The sequence below is a fragment of the Papaver somniferum genome, chromosome 4, assembly GCF_003573695.1.
Source record: "Papaver somniferum cultivar HN1 chromosome 4, ASM357369v1, whole genome shotgun sequence".
Classification (NCBI taxonomy): domain Eukaryota; kingdom Viridiplantae; phylum Streptophyta; class Magnoliopsida; order Ranunculales; family Papaveraceae; genus Papaver; species Papaver somniferum.
The window spans coordinates 43,553,485-43,572,475 of record NC_039361.1 but is presented as its reverse complement, the minus strand read 5'-3'; the positions used below and the strand labels follow the sequence as shown (position 1 = coordinate 43,572,475).

The 18,991-nt window shown below is 35.5% G+C and overlaps 2 long non-coding RNA genes across 2 annotated transcripts; one reads left to right on the top strand and one right to left on the bottom strand.

The window, feature by feature from the left end:
- The first annotated feature begins 4,924 nt into the window (after positions 1 to 4,924).
- Positions 4,925 to 6,197, top strand: LOC113273799. The gene is made up of 3 exons (XR_003322614.1): positions 4,925 to 5,059; positions 5,212 to 5,415; positions 5,682 to 6,197. It is a non-coding gene; the product is annotated as an uncharacterized LOC113273799 (long non-coding RNA).
- A 4,636-nt stretch (positions 6,198 to 10,833) lies between these two features.
- LOC113275291 lies at positions 10,834 to 14,166 on the bottom strand. The gene is made up of 3 exons (XR_003323523.1): positions 13,873 to 14,166; positions 13,005 to 13,396; positions 10,834 to 11,736 (listed from the first exon to the last, which is right to left on the bottom strand). It is a non-coding gene; the product is annotated as an uncharacterized LOC113275291 (long non-coding RNA).
- Between the last annotated feature and the right edge of the window lie 4,825 nt (positions 14,167 to 18,991).

Below are 18,991 nucleotides of genomic sequence, written 5' to 3'. Positions count from 1 at the left end.
TAAGCCCTCCCGAGACTATAACTCGGCCCCTAGGGCCACCTAGGGGTATAAAGGCTTATTGCATACGCTAAATGCAATCGACGATGCCTGCGAATGTGAGTTAGGATTTTATTTTGTAGTTTTAATTTGCTCGGGACTAGCAAATAATAAGTTTGGGGGTATTTGATAGACGCATTTATGTGTCTAATATAGCCCAATTGTATATAGTGTTAGTACCCATTTTTGTACTTATTATGGTGTTTTATTTATTTGTAAGTGTTTTTGGAAAAATAAGGTTTTGCGGCGAAAGTGACTAAAAATGTGGCGTTTGGACCTCCGTAGACAGTATGACGGAAGCGCCCCAGAAACGTACCGGAAATCCCCCAGAAATACCCCGGAGGAACCCCGAAAAAGTGTTGAAAACATCCCGGAGAAAGCGATTTTAACACCCGCGTTTTGGATAAGGGCCACCCCAGGGGACCCAAGTCAGATGCTAAAGGCACCCCCACTCTGGATAGGGGCGCCCCCTTTCTTCTTCACATTTCAAACTTAGAATTTTGGCGAAAAAAAATGAAGTTTCACTGGCAGATTTAGAGTTTGATTCTTTGGGAATTTTAAGGATATTAAAACGCTGGAAACCATTGGGCTGGATTTCTCATGACTAAACATGCCTAGTACAATCTATTGGACGCAAACAATTGGGCCGGAATGCCGGAAAAATTGAATCGAAGTTCAACAGGACACGTGCGCTGCTGATTGAGTTCAAAGATTTTGTGAGGAATTTCTGGGAGATTTTCACGTTAACTATACTTGCACTTGGTCTTCTTCAAGTCATTGGAGAGTTTTGTGGCAAGGGAATAGCTTAGTGGACGCGTAAAAAGAAGAAAGAGAGGAAATATACGTAACTTGTTGTGGAGAGAAAAGGAGAATTTTGGGGAAGATTTAGTGGACTTGTTTAAGTATATATAGATTGTTTCGAGTCATATAGGGGTTATCAAGAGTTTGGGGAAGGTTTGGGACGCAGAGGAGCGAAGAAGAAGGATTAACAACAATTCCCACCTGCTGCTGCTGCTGCCATTAGAGGACCTTGAAGAACACAAAGAACAGACTGCACAGAGCAGTCTTATTTTCCGCAGCGTCAACAGCAGCAACGGAGTGTCGTTGTTTTACTGCAGTTCCCTGACATCGTTTCCTTCTGGACGTATTTTGTGGGTCACAGAACCACTGTTTTATAACTTTTGACTCTTTTGATCATACTTTGATCTTTGAATTAATATTTTGAGTGTATGATTAATATGAATAGCTAAACGCCAATACTGGGATGATGGAAGAAACCATTCTTTATGCATGAGTAATTTTTATTTAATTCTTTTATGACTATTTGCACTATTATGAATGGAATTATGATTTTTATTGATTATTTGTGATTTTGTCTGATGATGTATGCTTAATCCATGAGATTCTTGATGCATCATGCTTATGATTTACATATAATACTTTACAAAATCTATTTTTGGCAAAGTAAGAGTCGATATTTGTTATCAATATAAGCTTTAATTCTCTAGAATTAATAATTGAATCGCATGAATATAAGAATTGGTGGCATCCTGAGTCCCAGTATCTCTTGATCCAGTGACAAATGTTTGTATATATTTTTATGTTTTTAATCTTTACAAGTCCGAGCAACGAACTCTTATTTACCGCAATCGAAATACTATAACAGGCAACAAACTCCATCTTAATACTACTTCATCAATAAGAGTTTTCGTGTGTTTAAATTGTTTTCCTGAAGCTACAATTTGTTTCATGGTAAGATAAGGAATCGGATTGTGTTTGTAGTTATTGTAAAGCACTCCACTTGAATATCTAAAGAAATATTAGGATCTGATTGTGATTTGAGCACGTCATTAACCTCATCGGGAGAATCCAGGTTTTAACTTACCAATCCATGTTTTTTCTCCATAGGAGTTTTTCTTTTAGTTTATTGTTCTACGGTTTTTATACAAGAGCAGGTAATTAAAGGGAAGAAGATGATGGAGTGAGAGGAATACAATAGGAAAATATAAAAAAATAGGAGGATATTTTAGGTATTTCGTGTAACACATGTTTGGTTTTTCCACATGAACGTTTCTGCTGACTCAGATAACTGGATCATGGATGGAAAAACTAACGATGTGAGGAACACTAATTTTGATCTATTTAGGGAGGAAACGCTAATTAGCGATCTTGGGAGGAGAGGAAACGCAAAATATCCCTTTAGATATCTATCTTGTGGAGTTACAAAGTCTGTATCTATGAGTATTTTGTGATTTATATCTATCTTGTTCATAATCTATAGTTCGAAAACTATAACAATCAGTAAGAATACGATCCGTATAACAAAGATCTATCAGGTAAAAAGATAATTGATCGGGCTTCACAAATCCCTTAGTGAAGACTTTAAAATTCGTAACCCGACTCTAGCCGCAACTAGAAAATAGAAGTGTCTTAATTAAGATTATAATATGCAGGGATTCCTATATTTATATTGATAAACATGGATTAATTGGTTGCTTAGAAACAAAATTGAGTTTGCGAACTAGTTTTCATATTGACGAATTACTTTGTTACCATGCAAGCTTAACATCTCCATATAGATGTTCATGTAAGCATGTGAAAAATTTTCCCTGAATCATACAGAAGAAATGTGTAACTATATGTTAGTCAAAACATATGTTATGCACTGAGTGGTTATCCAATAGTTAGGTTGTTTTGGAACCGACAAGCATAAGTTGGAGTATAATAACTCACAAAATCAAAACGGTCCATGTATATTTGTCTTCTGAGTTCATAAACTATTTGTTTTTATAAGTTCTCAAACAATCCATATTAGTTCGTGTACTCAAACAATAAAAGTATTCCACAACATATTAAAATCAACCAATTAGTGAACTTCACAGATCAGTTAGTGTACTGGAGAATTAAAAAGCATTCAGGAACATCTCAAAATCGACTAGATTGCAAACTGATCAAATCAGTTCGTGCATGAGATTTAATTGAGATTTAATTCATCAAGTCTTATATTTATAAGTTAAAGTTCACGAACTGAGCAAAACAGAAAATAAAAACTAACTTGACCACTTATTATGCAATTATAATATTTTAATCAATAAATTGTTTTCAATCTATTAAGCACCAAGTTTTGAATTGCTTAAATTCTTCTTTGCAATGGTCATCATGATACTAAAGTAATACAACATATCTCAGTAGATGGATGGTAGATAATATGAGTAAATATGATAGTCAGTCTTCACATATCTTTGTTGATGTAGACATCTTTGTTGTTCTTTAGCCTCCAATCTTCAACGGTGAATTTTGATACTCAATTACCATGCTTTAATCCAGGTATGAGACTGACCTTAGTAGATTATAAATCAATATGCAATTTTGATCAACTAAATTTGACAACAAGCTTGACATTTAAAAACTTGTGAGTTTGACCGTGCGCTAACATTCTCCCCATTGACAATTTAACGAAAAATTATCAATTACATATAATTTAAAAACAAATAAACCTTCAGTTGAATCTCCATGATACCTCTTGAGTTAATGAATCTTCAACATTCTTGAATTCTTCGTTCTACAAGTTCTTTTATATGGTATGTGTGTGCTCGTTCAACACATTGTTGTTAAAGATTCTTAACGTAGAACAACATATGAGAATACTCAAGTTAGGGCATTTCGAAAGAATAAATAAATTACTTAGTGGTTGTTATTCCAGTGCATAGTATTATTATGTACTTCAAAGTCCATTATATCATACCTTGAAAGTAATACTACGGTGATATCCCCCCACCCCCCAGTCTATACTTATATCTTTTTAGTAGATTGCAAGTTTACCTTCGACATTGTAATTCACCCCCCCTTAGACAAAGCTCGGTAAAGCCATATTTCTTAGTAGATTTCTACTAAGTAATTCTCCCCCTCATTCTCATAAAAAATTGAGAAAGTTTTCAAATAAGGATCATAATGAGCTACGCCTTAAGAAATTATCAAGACTAAAGATAACATATTAGCTTTTTTGATGACCACATTAAGTTTCGCAACTTAGCAAATTCACCTATGAGAGATTTTTAAAGGTATTGTCATCTCCTTAAAAATTCCGTACCCGCACTCCACACAAAGATATAGCATTTAAGCACAGTTCCAGTTGAATACTCTCATATTTATGTAATTCCCAAAGAGAACAACAAGAACGACCTTACTTTATACAAGTAAATTTGTATCCAATATTTTCTCACTTCTACACAGTTATGAGCAAAGAATTTCAAAAATAATGGTCTTATATTTTAGATGAATCCAAAAACGTTATCCTTTTATGAGAAAAATTACACGTTAATCAAAAATTTGCTCTACTTGGTTTTAAACAAAGAGTAAAGAATGTAACTTTTTTTTATATGATTCGTAAGATTTTATTCAGTTGTAGCCAGTTATGTACGTAGATTTTAAAGTCACAACTTTATTTTCCGCCAATCACGTACAAGAAAATAAACCGATGACTAAGAATTATCTTATGAATTCCCTGAAATGTATTCAAAGTATAATCATGAATATTTGAATATTGCAGTTTTGTTCTTGAATGTTTATTCCTCTTTTATCCAATTACGAACAAAAAAAGTAAAAAAGCGTAACTTATAAGAGAAATTCATGAGAATATGTTCTAATCTTACATCTCCCCCTCTTTAATGCCAATAGCCCTGGCTAAATTGAAAACTCTAACCTTTTTTCGTTGTCACCGTACTTTTCGTCTGCGCACGTATTTTTGGTACGTCGCACATATTATTCATCTAATCCGTTTTCTTACTACTCTCCGTTAGATTATGTCCATATCAAACTACATCCGTCCGATCCTAGGAAAATATACGAAAGTTACCCATATACTTAAACATCTCTTATGTTATTTCGTCTTTCTTCTTCTCCCACAACTCTATCTCATACCAAAAATACACGAAAGTTACTCATTAACATATTTCTGAGATAACCCTATCCCTGCAGATGGACATGAAGATTTCACTCGATTGTTTTTCGCTTCTTCGAATAGGTATTTACATTTCCAAAAATTAAAATCGTTTTGAATGATTTCTGGAAAATTCTAGGGTTCTATCAGTTTTAGGGGTTTTAATTGATTTATGTTTATAAATGATTTTGAAGGGTTTATGATTTAATGATAGCATCGTCAACATTTATTTTTAGGGCAAGAATGATGATTTCATATCTTTGATTCATGCAACAAGAATTTAGATTGATTTTATACCGTCCCCAAAAGCGAATTCCGATTGGTTTCATTTCTCCCCCAAATTTCTTCTAGGGAAAGAAGGAAAGAGTTGATGATTTCATCATCTTCTAAATCGAGTTCAATTTTAGCTCGTCTCATCAATTCATCACCATAATCACCAGGTTAGTGTTCGGAATTGAAATGTTAGATTGCTTTACTTTTTTTCTTATTTACTGGATTTTGCTCTTTCAATGTTGACATAGTTTTCTCATGTCACTCAAAAAGTCTGAACTTTGTATGTTAAGAATGGCTGATTGTGACAAATTTATATGCACAAAATATGTTTGATGAAATTCCTCTGGAAGTTTTTTTCTTACTGTTATTACATGATACAAACAATGGTTTGAATTTGAATTTGGATTGAATTGGTTTGTTACTGTTGTACAAGGTGAATCCAAAGATGGATACATCCCAAAGTCGTTATGCCACTCGAAGAAGCATGATGACCGAAGAACAACGAGCTACTGAACCAGAAAGGTCTAACATTCGCGGTAGAAATGGCCGAGAAAACATGCAGATGAGGAGATATTGCTTCAAAATGAATGTAGGAGAAATCAATATAGAGCTAGGCAGAAAAATGCGGAACATACATGTCTTTATTTGTGTTATACATATGGATTAGAGGGTTGGATTCCGTGTTTATGACTAAAACTACTCGCTGATTTTTGGACAGGTACGATGGATTAATAGTGAGGCTATCATGGAAGAGCAAGGCTAGATAAATAACCATTTTAACTCTTTGTGTGTTTCTTATTAGGGTAATGCAGTTCTAACATGTTTGTGGCGATTGGGAGGGAGATTGGATTTGTAAGTAGCAGCGAGATGAAGAAACTCTCCTTCCTATTTGTAATGAGAACTAATAAGAACTGTAATTTTGTGTCAGATCCTTATTACACTTTCATGATGTTAGGTGAGTATTTAGTTCTTCAAAGTCCATAAATTAAAGTGGCAGGCACATAAGGTGTACTACTTCGTTGTACACAAGAAAAAGAATCAAAGTTTAAGCTAGGAGCGCGGGTATTAGAAACTCAGCTTATGACGTGCAACGCACGTGCACTCTCATGAAAAATAAGCAATACACATAAAATAATTAATAAAAATCAAGCATTGCAAGCCTCATTATCAAAATAAAATCTAACCAAATAAACTTCAATAATTGATGGATGATAAGAAGTGGTAATGTACTGAAAACATTAATAACCTACTTCCAAATATTAGTCTTTTCTTCTTAAAACAATAGGAATAATTAATTTCCGGGGTCAACTAATCACCAAGATTTTTGAAAACTTCTTCATCATCTCTAAATTCTTTGTCAAACAAAGGCATCAAAACATAAGATTCATGATGGTTGGCTTTGAGTCCCTCTATGAGATGTTCATTTTGCTTGACCAGTGCTTCTTAAACTTTTAGAGTTATCAGAAACACATCTCCTAGAGTTTTAACTTCCAATTTACTACATTTACATTGTTGAAGTAAAGATGTAAACCTCTGATGGTTTGAACAATTTTTTCTTGGCTTTTTCATGTTCTTCTTCTTTTGAATGATTTTCACACTATCCTTGATAGTTATAGAGTTATCAACAACCGTAGAGATATAGTTTTCACCATAAGAGATTGGTTTTGGATTCTCCAGGAGGAAATTTACAGACATATGTGATTTTGAATTTCACAAATCACATATAAGTAGTCTTTCCAAAAACCAATTTTTGGAAGAATGTTATTCCCTCTTAAAAACATTGTACTAATCAAGGAATAATGAAAATGTTGATTTGAGATGATAGATGTGTCCCAAAATATATGAGAAATTGTTTTAACATGTTGCCAAAGATCAAGTTTAAATCCCAACAATATGATTAGGTTTTTCTAAGAGAATGTAACTATCTTAGTTTGTTATATAGAAATTCCCATGAATCGAGTTCTCGTCTTTTGTTTAGGAATCAAATATGCAAGGAGGATATCGTACAAACATCATAAGATAAGTTGACACTTGTATCGAGTTATTTATTGGACTCCCAAATGACGTGGCACTACCTTGAGTAAGAATAACTCATTTAAGGTATTTAGAGATAATTTTTTGACAACCACAAAGGTATTTTTTATAGTCAAGATGTCGTTATTACAAGAAGGTCATTAACCTATTTACACGGTTTCATATATAGGGATCAATGTCTCAACATTAATTACATTAATTAAGATATGTGAATAATTATCTCCTTTTCTGAAAAATCAACTACAGTTGACAAAAAGAAATTGTCAAAACATACCATAGCCTCACCAAATCACTCAAGTAACAAAAGAAACGATTTATGTTATACAACTAAGATACAAACTAAACACGCTTTGTATAAACCCTTATTATGAAAAGGATTATTTAACATTTAGTACCCAACAAATGTCCAACACCTAGTTTTGGTACCTAATATTTAAAATATTAAGGGTTGGTACCCTGACCAGATGTTGACTGTCAACCAACATGCTAGGACCTGATTATTTATTATTTTCTTTTAATAAATATATTTTTAATATTAAAAATATTAATTTTCCATATTTACCCTTCTCACGGCTCCATCTTTCTACCACTGTCCGAGATAAAAGAAAAAATAACAAAAGATCCTAGCTTAACTAGTTACACTTTGCAAATGTAGGATTACAGAGTACGTATTGGTTGTTTTTCCAATACCGAGAACTTCTTCCTCCATCATAATTAAAGCTTTATAACTGTGACCCAAAACCCCAATTATTTCAATCAATCACAACCCTCAAATCCATCTACCCGAATAATATATGAGGGAACTTCTGATGAAGCATTTGATATTGTGATCTAAGAATTCTCTAAAAAATCAAAATCAACAGAATGATCTCCGTTTTTTTTTACCACCATCTCCAATTCTAGATCCCCTTTTTCCCTAATTTTTCTTTCAAAAATTACTTGTTAAATGAATTGATGCTGAGCAGATATGGCAACAAATTGATACGCAGTCAAATCATTTGGTATTAAACACAAAACGAGAATCAAATCATTTTGATAAAAACCCAATCGAAGTTTCTAAGGGTTTTGATGGATTTATTGAGAACAGAAAGAAAAAAAAAAGTAAGGGTTCTGATGATGAAAAGATGAAATCTAATTGGGAGGTATATATGTTAGTTTGAATGATAATAAGTGGTGACTAAACTTGCCAGATAGATGAACACTAGAGAAAAGGAAGACCGTCAGACAAATGTTGGTTAGTTTCATGGAGGTGCAGTTGATGAGATGAAGTTTCGTTAATTTTCTTTTTCATTTTCTCACTGATTCAAGCAAAGTCTTTATGAAAAACTGATCGAGTTTTGTGGAAGAGTATATGGATTTCCATTTATTCGTTCCAAGGATTAAATAGTCTGATTCAATTGTGCTTTTTTGAAACGGGTTACAAAGTGAATGGTAATGTTGGAATTAAGAATGGGTAATGGTGGAATTGGGAATTTGGATTTAAGAATTACATGCTCGTAATTTTCATTTGAGAAGAGTGAAGAAAAAATGGAATTTAAGGGCAATAGTGGAAACCAATTCTTAATGATAATTAAATTAGTATAAATGAAAAAAGAAAAAGTATTATGTCTAACCTAGTCTCTAACAGTCAACATCTGGTCAAGGTACCAACGCTTAATATTTCAAATATTGGATACCAAATCTAGGTGCTGGACATTTGCTGGGTATCAAACGTTAAACAACCCTTATGAAAATTCCTTATATTTTAATGGGCACATGGACGAGATGCACACAATTAGGTGTGTTGAGGTGACTAGTTTTTAGCTCACCGCTAGATTTCTGCTCGGATTCATCAATCTCTTGAGTTTTAGTATGCTTGGAAATTGTTCTCTTTATCCATTGAAAAGTTCTCTTATGTTTAGATTCATTTTTCAAACTTGATGAATAATAAATTTTAGTATTATTAACCTTTCATTGATTAAACTCTTGAAAGAATTGAAGCACATTTGTTAGTCTAGTTGCTCTTCTTTGAGGTTTGCTGACAAATCTACTTTCTTTTTGTACTTGAAACAAATGTTTCAAATCATCTCCTTTTCAAAGTACAAAAAGTGCAAATCTTATTTGGAATTGTCTGTTTTACTACAAAATTATGTTACTAGTTTCTGCAAACAAAGAAAATTGGGGGGATCCTGCAAAATAAAAATAGTTTTCATGAGTGGTTGATGTGTTTATCATGTAAATCAGAGAGATCATCAAGATTGTAGTATGTATTGCTATATTCATCAAGGTCGACGTTTTCTTCTACAAGAGCAACATGTACAATTTCTTTATTTTATGAATCATATCAGTCAGATACTTCATCAAAAGGTTCTGCAAGAACTTTACCATGAGCGTATTTTCTTAGGTTAGGACATTCATAGCCAAGTGACCAAAACCTCTACACTTGTGCACTGAGGCATATCTTCATCATCACTATCAGTATTGTTTATGTTTCCACGAGGGACATGATTGTACGAACGATTTGATGAATATTAAGGTTCTTTTAATGAATTGTTTATTTTTCTTTCTTAGAAGATTTCTAAGCTGTCGAGTGATAAGAGACACAAATATGTCAAGATCTTTTACGGAATCTTTGTTATCACTTTTTCAATATTTCTCAGTCACATAACCATGTTTACCCTTTTCAGGATTACTAGTGTTTTAGTCACTTTAAAGGAAATGCCTCTTTTGGGTTTTAGTGTGATGTTCATGAACAAAGATCTTCAATTTTCCAACAAGACCAGTTCTTGTAGGAGTTGAAAGATTGTTCCCCTATGTAATGCATATATTTTAGACTCATATCGAACTGGTAAAGATCTCAAAATTTTTAGCCCAAATATCCTTTTCTGAAATAGTTTTTCCTAATGCATGGGAGACATTCACTATTACATAAAATTTATGATTAAATTCCTCGAATGAATCTTCAATAGTCATACGAAAGCTTTTCCAATCAAAATTAGGTTTTGAAGCTGTGCTTTTTTATCTGAAGAATTTCCTTCGATTACAGTTTCTAAGATATCCCAAGTTGACGTTTCACATGTAGGCACATGGTGTTGAAGATCTTGGTTTATGGCATATATAATAGCATTAAATTCGTCAGAATTTTGCTTTGCAACACTGATTTCACGACATCATATTCACTTATATCCTCGACATAGGTTACACCATATACATTAATTATTGGACAAGTGTACACTTTGAAAACCTTCACACATGCACTGAAATCACGATCAACTTCTAAGAAGGAATGCATGACTATTTTCCACCATAAATAATTCGTTTCATCGAAGGCTAGTGGTATGGTAATAAAGATATAACTCTTGTCCATAGATAGCTACAAACAAAAAATTATTAGGCCTTTTAGGTGTTTACCTGCTCTAATACCAATTGAAAATGAGAAGGTAACAAGTACACCACCAACTTTTTCGTTCAGGAACTTGTATGGACAAACTAGTCATAATCAGTAGTATAAATCAACATATGAGTGATTGTACCTGATATGTAAACAAATTTACTCGGACAATCTCAAAATATAAAATAAATTCCAACAAGAACGAGTCTTGTAATCTATATTTCACGATACGAATTCTCAACAATAAATCTTGTAGGTTTTGGAAAGTTTTGAGCTTAAGAACTGTTTAGATTGACAAACACCCAATGCATGAACTCCAACATTATCATACATTGACAAACACCACCTTCTCGTAGCACGTGGAGCAAAATACTCCGCAACAAATTTTCTCCAGTAGATAATAGTGTTTTCCTACAAGCAAAAATCAAAATCAAGTCAAGTAATGAAATGCAACCAAGCATCCACACACTGACTCCGTTCTTGCAGCACCATCTCCTGCAGTTCAGCACTATCTCCTGCAGTTCCTTTGCAACCACACACTGACTCCATTCTTGCAGCTATAAAGCAACAGCACCACCAGAAACTGCAGCTACAGTCCCATGGAAACACTCTCATCTGCAATACTCCATTTCAGCTTTCCCTGCAATGCACAACTAGACCACAGACTACCAATTCAATCTCATCCTGCAAAAACCCATTTCAACTGCAACAGCATCATTGATTCCTAGCAGCACAAACCCTTGAAATTCATCTACAGCTCCAATTATATATCATCACTTACTCTTCTTAGTCACCATAACCACCACCAGAAACTGCCTTCTTCTCGGCAATGCACACAACAGAAACCCCTCCTTCTGTGTTCATCAGCTCTCCTTTACCACCAACAGCAGCAACTCCAACTGCAGCTGCATCTCTTGCTCAGCTCAAACTCTAACCAAGACAACACCATCTCCCAACAACAGAGACCACCACCAATTCTGAACAGCAACTCGACAATTCCATCTCCAACTCCGGTTCAAGGCTGAGCTCATAACTCTCTTCTCCATCTGCTTCAGCTTGTACTCAAAACCACACCAGATTCCACCTGCAATTGCACCTATACTCAGCTCAAAACCACCATCAACAAACCACCACGAATAAGGGAAATCCAAGACAATACCTACACAAATCAACAGACATGTTAGCTAGTGATTCTAATCTATCAGCTGCTCGATCAAAAATGAGGGAAACAACAATGACCAAAATGATATAAACCAACATCTATAAGGCTGTGCGTAGGGGTGTAAATAATACCCGAAAATACTTGGCCTGCCTGTATCCGTCCGAGCCCGCATGTACCCGAAGTAGTCTAAAGCCTGTTATGGCCCGTCATGGACCACCCGGCCTGGCCTGGATTAATTTATTGGGCGGTCTCGGGCTTTGCGATTAATTATGATGCCCGGCCTGATACCCGGCCTGATGCCCGGCCTGAAAGCCTTCTATATGCCATTAATCATTTAATATCCTCTTAAAAAGACTTAAAAGTTACAATTTTATAATTGTCAATTTTGTGTCAAGAAAAATAAAATATATAATTGTTTTTTTACTTATAATTAACCTTTTCAAAACATTAATGGTAATATATTTTCTTATTAGAAAGTTTATTATATTCTAATTAATTATTTATTATAGGCGAAAATTAAAAATTTGTCAGTGTAATTTAAATATAAAATAATACTATCACTTACGATATGCGATGTTGGAAAGGAAAGGATATTGTATTTAATACCGTTCATTTGAAAATTTAAACTTAAAAAAAAAAAATTCAAAATAGTGGCCTGTCCGGCCCGATCTGACCTGCCCGTATAAAAAACGGGCTTTGGACGATCTTTGGGTAGCAAATTATCTACTTGTGCCCGGCCTGTCCGGCCTGAATTTGTTTACGGGCTCACAAATATTAAGCCTGGCCTGCTCGACCTGTCTTAGTTTTTGGGTCGGGCGGCCCGGTCTGCCCGAATTTACACCCCTAGCTGTGCGTGTGTGGTGGGGTGGTGGCGGGTGCGGGGGAGGGAGGGAGGGCATGAGCTGGACATTAGCCCTACCAGTGTTAGCCTTGCCGCAATCTTGACCCTGCTATTTGTCGTACATAACACAAACAGAAACTCTAAAATTGACGTCTTATATTTCCTACACTTATCGAGTTAATGGTTTTAGGTAAAGATGTGTAAGTTGCCATATGGTCCAGATGTGTAACAGTGCGCAACACGCTTAATTTCTTCAACATCACCTTCTTCATAAGCAGATAGAAGTTTGCTAGCACACCCGTTCTGAAATGGACCTAACCCTAGGATAATCCAGAGAAGACAAACTTACTGAGAACAAACGTTATAGCATGTTTCTGATTGCTCGAAGTCATCTGCATACAGTTAGACTATTATTGCACTGAGATAAGCCTGAAAATCCAAGTAAAAAAGTTATTTCACTGAGATAAGCCTATTATTGCACTGAGATAAGACTATTATTGGTAAAGAACATGCTACATTCCCAGAACCCCAAATTTTCAACCTTAATTTCAATCTCTGGCACACGTAACTTCACACGGTACTCCAAATTCCCTGGTTTTGAAACCAAAATCTGAATCCACCCAAACATAAGAAAATCATTTCAAACTACTCAGTGATAGTGACCACCCATCTCTTTAGAAATCCATCTTCCAACATAAGATTTAGCATCCATTCTAGCGACAGCAATCATGGCCAATGCCTCTGACACAGTAAAAGAACACAACATCAATGACACCACACATGGAACATCCCCCTTTTGAATCAATCAAATCAAATCAAATCTGAATCATATTGAATAAAATCCGTATAAAAAGAATAGATCAATCATACTAAGATGTAAAAATAAGCATAATTCATTTTCAATACAGCTAATATCCAGATTACTGACAGAAAAACAAACAAAACCCATGAAAAAGAATAAAATTTGAATCAATTCCATTACTAAAATACCTAATCGTTCAAGAATTTAATCAACAAAAAAAAAAAAAAAAAAAACCAAACATCAACTACATTAAACATATATGTGAACAAATAGAAGCATAAGTGGAAATTTTTACTGAGAACTAAACAACAAGCCAAAATCAATTCGAAATCTGCACAAAATCTCCGGATATGTACAGCCCTATATCAACAAAACCCAGATGGATTGAAAAAAGAGGGTTTCAAGAAATACAAACCCTATATCAGTAGAATCCAGATGAAAAATTGATGTACAGCAGTAACCTATTTTGAATATAGAGGTTAGGGTTTCATCTCTTCTTTTACTGCAGTTGATGAAATCAGGCTTCTTCTCATCGTTTTTATACTTTCTTCCCACAGTCACGATGTTGATAACTCTGTACATCCATTATCCATGGAGATGAAACGAAGAACAACCAGTAATACTCACACTCGCGATGCTGATGACCTTGCGCATCCATCGTTTCCCGCTGCCTTCTCTTTCCTCTGCCAAAAGAGAAACAGTACCGCTAAAAATCTATATAAGGGATATACAACAAAGGACTGAGTGTGAGATTTATATTTGTTTCTCTACCCTTTTCGGTAGAGAAGTCCTTAGTTAGGAAATATGAATGAGCACGTCCATAGGACAGCAATATCAATTTGGCCCGTCCTGTTTTCAACCATTACAACAAACAAAAAACGCTCGTCCACATAGTAAGGGTCTGTTTGGGAGCTTGGAAACGGGATAATATATCCTGAAAAAGTTTATCTTAATTTAATTTATGATAACCTTGTTAATGGTTTGTTTTAATGGTGTTTGTCTAAAATTCTATCATATCTCGGACTAGGTTAACTTGTATTTGTTTGACTACAGAAATAGGTTAATATGAATAATTATTTCTTAGCCAAATACTTATTTTAAAGGAAAATAATTGTTTAAGGATACATGTATCCCAAGTATTTAGAAAAATACCTTAAACTCACTTTTCTAGCTTCCTAAAATCAAGCAAAGTTTAGTAATCCTTATCCAGGATTGAAATTGCAGTGAGACAAACACATTTTAACAATTTTTTACTGGATAACCCAACCTAGGATGGGATATCCAGGATACCAAACACGACCTAAAGCTTATAGGCCGCTTACAAAGATGTTGGAACTAGATAAAAGGGACTTGTAGTCCTCATGAACATTTGCAACCCCATACTACCCTTGAGAAGATATGCGTACACCAAAGAGGTGCTCAAAATTAAATCAAGGTGCGTTCATCCAAGCCAAATGCATAAATCAAGGTGCGTTCATCCAGTTACCTTTTTCTTGAACTTCTTCCTAGCTTATCTGGAATCATTTTGCCGTATAAGTACCTGAATTTAGTGAAACTAAGCTTTCCACGTAAGTCTCCAAGTAAAAATAACAATCATCGGTACCATCGATAGCCAGATATCTAACTTTGTCATTTTTTTTTGATCGTATAAACCAAAACGAGACCCAACCATTATAAGAATAATATCAGCATACCGACGTAACTTTAACATCCGTGGATATGGATATGTAGTAATTATTTCTTTGGTTGTGGTGAATTTCTTAGTCCAAGACTCCATCACTCCGTAATTTTGCATGACCCATACATCAACTCGACGAGTATAGACACCACAAATTAATAAACAAAGAGAGTCTCCCAACACTCTGAGATTAAAAGTGCTATCAGTTTGGCTTATGATAAATTCTTTTGGGAAAGGCAATTTCATGAACTTCTCACTGCTAATATGAAAAGCAACTATGGCTTTGGAGAATTCGCCGAGGCTCTTAGTAGGTTGTGTAAAATGAAGAGCACCATTTAGAAGCAAACCTACTCGTTCCCCAAGATTCACACAGGGGAAGGTGTTGACTTTTCTCCATGAACCTGTTTTTAACGTGAATGCATGAAAATAAATCGAATCTATGCATACCAACTTGTAATCGTTATTTTTGCTATCATAACCAAACCCATAGGAAAGCAACATATGGTAATATGGTGGTATAATTACCTTATATTCTCTAGTTGATGGGTTCCAAAGAATTAGTGGATTACTGCCGATGGTACCTAAACTGTTAGCCCAGGTCTTCCGCAAGATACTTTTCCAGCTACTACAGTTGTCACTGAGTCCAAGTAATCTAGTCAGGTCTTTTCTATTTACTAGGATCATAACAATTTTCAGTTTCATAATGTACTTATTTCTAATATAAATAGAAGTGTTTCATCTCCACAAGTTCTGTGGAAGATATTCACCATTTATCCATTCTGTCTTGGTATCAGGATCTTGATCCAAGTTCACCTTCCGCAAATATCAAATAACAAAAAAAAAGTGAAGAACCAACAATCTACTCACAGCGTCAGATATGGCAGATACAACAATCAATCTTCGACAAGTTCAAATACATCATTTAGTAACTCTAAAACACACAGAAACCAATCACATATTATGGAAATCTCAATTCAAACCTATCTTAAAGGGGCATGGGATAACTGGATTCATTGATGGATCCAAAGAAGTGCCAGATCGCACTCTACCAGACAGTGATGAGATCAATCCTGCCTTCACTGCCTATGAAGCACAAGATGCATTAATCATTGGTTGGCTTAACTCAACCCTTACACCAGAAGTTCTAAGTGTTGTTGCAAAGCTGGATACTTCGAAAGCAATATGGGATGCGCTGGAAACTGAGTTTGCACCTAAGACGTTTGCTCACCAGATGAATCTCAAAAAGAAACTGCATAACTTATCCAAAGGTAATAAGTCTTTGAAAGCTTATTTAAATGAAGCTAAACGATTGTTTGATGAACTTGCAGCAACTGGTTACACAGTTCCTACTAATGAGATGAAATAATCCATTTGTAATGGGTTAAACCAGTCTTATGATCCAATAGTTACTGTGTTGGGTACTGCTGATAATATGGATATCCAGACGTTTAAGTCTCATCTTCTTACTTATGAGATGCGTCAAGAAAATCAACTATCACAGGAATCACAACCCATTCCAAATCTTGTAACTTCTAATTCAGCATCATCCAGCAGAGATCCACCTAGGATGCACAACAATCAACCTAGACGACAGCCACCAAACAACAACAATCGTCGTCCTCCTTACCAGCAACGTGGTCCTTCTCAAGGGGATGTGTACTGTCAAATTTGCAAGAAGAGGAATCACACAGCAGATCGTTGCTGGTTCCGCTATGATAGAAGCACTGACAATCAGCAAAGGCCTGCTGAAGCTTATGTTGCTTTTCCTGATGCCACTAATGCTCAGTGGGTCACAGATACGGGTGCGACAAATCATATGACTGCTGATGCTCAGAATTTGTGTATTCCTCATGAATATGATGGACCTGACCAAGTGAGAGTTGGTAATGGTAATGCTCTCCAAATAGCACACATTGGTAACACTGAGTTCAATTCTAGTAATCGAAAGTTTGCATTGAATAATGTCTATCATGTGCCACAAATCAAAAAGAATCTGCTATCTGTTCATCAGTTTTGCAGGGATAATAATGTATATTTTGAGTTTCACACTAATCTGTTTGTTGTGAAGGACAAAATCACGGGAGCAACGCTGCTATCAGGAAGGAATGAGAATGGACTATATGTGCTGGATACTTTAAGTGGCATGAAACCATCACTATCTCCCTCAACTTTTCTCTCTGCAAGTATTCCAGTATGGCATCAGCGGCTTGGACATCCAATGTTGAGCACGGTTTCTAGAGTTGTCAAGCAGTTTTCCCTTCCAGTTCAAAATAAGAGTTTTGGCTTCTGTCACTCTTGTCATGTAAGCAAGAGTAGGCGTCTTCCATTTACTCCTAGTACTACCATTTATGATACTCCTTTGAGTCTTATTGTTTCTGATATTTGGGTATCCCCAAAAACTTCTCGTAATGGATTTCGTTATTTTCTGGTATTCATGGATGCTTACTCTCATTATACATGGATTTATCCTTTAGTGCAAAGATCTGCTGTTTTTAATATCTTCTGTCAGTTTCATAAACAAGTAGAAAATCTCACGGGTCATAAAATAAAAGTATTCCAGTCTGATAATGCATTAGAATACAAGAAACTGTCTTCTTATCTAAACAACTCAGGCATAGTGCATCGTTTCTCCTGTCCTCATACTTCAGCTCAAAACGGTCTAGCAGAAAGAAGGATCAAACACATCACAGAAAGTGGTCTAGCTTTATTATTTCATGCACATCTTCCAAAAGATTTTTGGTCAGAGGCTTTTACCACGGCCTGTTATCTCATTAACAAGACACCAAATCTGTCATCTAGTCAAAAAACACCACTTGAGTTACTCTTTGGCAAACAACCAGACTATTTATTTCTGCGTGTTTTTGGTTGCTTGGCATATCCATGTCTTAGACCATATAATGCCAACAAACTAGAACCTAGATCTCTCCCCTGTATTTTTCTAGGATATAGTTCGGCTCATAAGGGTTACATTTGCCTTCATCTACCAACAAATCGGCAATATATATCGAGACATGTTCGTTTTGAAGAACACATATTCCCATTCTCTCATTCCCAACAGCGTTCTCCCGAGGTAAGTTCTGATATTCAAGAAACAAGTACTGATATTTTTGGGTCTTCCATTTTCACACAACATCGAACATTGTTAGTGCAGCCTGACCAAAATGTACTGCCTACTGATGCACATCAACACTTACCGACGATTCTACAGGGTGTCACCCCTCAGCAGTCTCTGGCTTCATCACCAGTGTTACCATCACATCAAACATCACAAGACTAGGGTGGCAACGGGCCGGCTCATGGTTTAGATGCTCCAGTACATACAGTGATCACTAGAGCCAAAGATGGGATTTCAAAACCAATACAAAAGCTCTGTCTGATTGCCACTAAGCATCCACTTCTTGATCAGGACTTCATGGAACCTACTTGTTACTCTAAAGCTTGTCAAATTCCAGAATGGCGTGATGCTATGGACGTGCAGATAAATGCTTTAATTCAAAATGGCACCTGCACCTTGGTTGAATATAAAGAAGGGATGAATATCGTTGGATCCAAGTGGGTTTTTCGAATTAAAAGAAATCCAGATGGCTCAATACAGCGTTACAAAGCGCGGTTAGTAGCAAAGGGTTTCAACCAGCAACAAGGTATAGATTACGAGGAAACCTTTTCTCCTGTCATTAAGCCATGTACAATCAGGCTAGTACTTTCCCTAGCAGTAATGAGAGGATGGACTCTAAGACAGCTCGATGTAGAAAACGCTTTTCTTCAAGATATCTTAGAGGAAGAGGTCTACATGAAGCAGCCTGCTGGTTATATAGATCCTAACTATCCTACGCATGTATGCAAATTACACAAATCG